The 1705-nt window shown below is 35.5% G+C and overlaps 1 long non-coding RNA gene across 1 annotated transcript in view; it reads right to left on the reverse strand.

Annotated features, from left to right (window-relative positions):
- LOC128250601 (uncharacterized) overlaps positions 1-1705 on the reverse strand; it is an 18654-nt gene that overhangs the window by 7229 nt on the left and 9720 nt on the right. Inside the window, exon 2 of the long non-coding RNA XR_008266630.1 lies at positions 72-249. This is a non-coding gene — a long non-coding RNA (uncharacterized LOC128250601). The remainder of the gene's footprint in view (positions 1-71; positions 250-1705) is intronic.

The raw sequence follows: 1705 nt of genomic DNA on the forward strand, positions 1-1705 counted from the left end.
ACACCTAGTTGAAATATGGGGGTAGAATATAAATGAAATCATTTTAAATACTGTATGAAATCTATAGATACCTTTATTGTTAAGACGACCAAAAAATCGATCTGCTCATTTTCATTCGTGGTATGACACACTGGAAACCTCTCTTCCTTCTCCGCATCCTTTTCTGTGGCAATGCGAGTCTGGATTAGTCCAGATTTGGACAATATCAATGTCCAACACTGTCCTTCTGGGCTTTGCAGAGCAAAGGGCCTGAAACAGATTATATTTATATATACATATATCATATATATATATATATATATCATATATATATATATATACTAGCAGAGAAAACCAGCATTGCTCGGGATTCAAATGGCATAGTTGTTTATATTTTACTTGTTTCGGTCATGTGACTGCAGCTATGCTGGAGCACTGCATTTAGTCAAAGAAATCGACCCCAGGATTTATTCTTTGTAAGCTTGGTACTTATTCTATCGGTGTGTTTTGCCAAACGGCTGAGTGACGGGGATGCAAACACAGCAACATCTGTTGTCAGGCGATGGTGGGAATACAAACACACACACACACACACAAATATATACATATATACAACAATCTTCTTTCAGTTTCCATGTACAAAATCCAATCACAAGGCTTTGGTGGGCCTGAGGCTATAGTATGTATATATATATATATATATATATATATATATATATATATATATACACACGTGTATAAGGGATGACCTACTAGGTGGACATCCAATATGCTAGTCATTAACAACCCAACCACAAAGAAAAATAATGTTCTCCAGAAAAATTTCGCAAAACACCAGAACAGGACAAAATGAGAAATATACAGAATAAAGAATTAGCTGTGTACTGCAGTTTCGAACATTAACATTTTACTCATGTATATCTAGTACTATGTCTTTCTCCATTTCTATGTTAAAAGTAAAAATAAGGCAACCATGCAAAACACAAATGATCTTTTGCACATAGACACACAGAATAACAGTAATCAAATAATGAAAGTAGAATGCACATAAAACTTCTGCAGTCTGACTGTCACCTGTACTCTTGACAAGAGATGTCAGTCCTTTACCCCTTACCATTCTCATTTATATTAACCCAACTTACTACTATATAACAACAATCAAATAATGAAAGCAGAGTGCACAACAAACGTCACCAATCTGACTGTTGCCTGTACTTTTGACAAAGGATGTCAGTTAGTCCTTTTCACCCACCAGGTTCATTTGTATCAGCTTGAGTTGTTAGATAATTTTTCGTTCCTTTAAGAACATTGCAGAGCGAAAACTTTTCATAGATTGGAATTTAAACCCGTATCTCTATAGAAATCTATTATTTGAACAAAATACTGAATTTAAATTGCTTTTAATTTTTATGATTATAGATAACAACTCGGGCTGTAACTTCTGAGCCCGAGTCAGGTATGTGTGAATCATGTCGAGAGAACATCTGCTACGAAGGATATTTTTTGATACAGGGCACCTCTAAGACGACCGCCAGGCACTGAAGGTAAATTAATGAACTGCGACCAATAAAAGGAGCCCAAGTTATTGGCTGAAATTACATACCTGAAGTCAGTGTTGGTAGAAATTAAATAGGCTTGCAAATACATATTCACTTTACTAAATTTATACTCGGGCTAAGCCCGAACAGCCTCAGAGCTGGAGTTGCCACTGTTACATATATACATA

Source organism: Octopus bimaculoides, chromosome 23 (genome assembly GCF_001194135.2).
Source record: "Octopus bimaculoides isolate UCB-OBI-ISO-001 chromosome 23, ASM119413v2, whole genome shotgun sequence".
In the NCBI taxonomy this organism is placed as follows: Eukaryota; Metazoa; Mollusca; class Cephalopoda; order Octopoda; family Octopodidae; genus Octopus; species Octopus bimaculoides.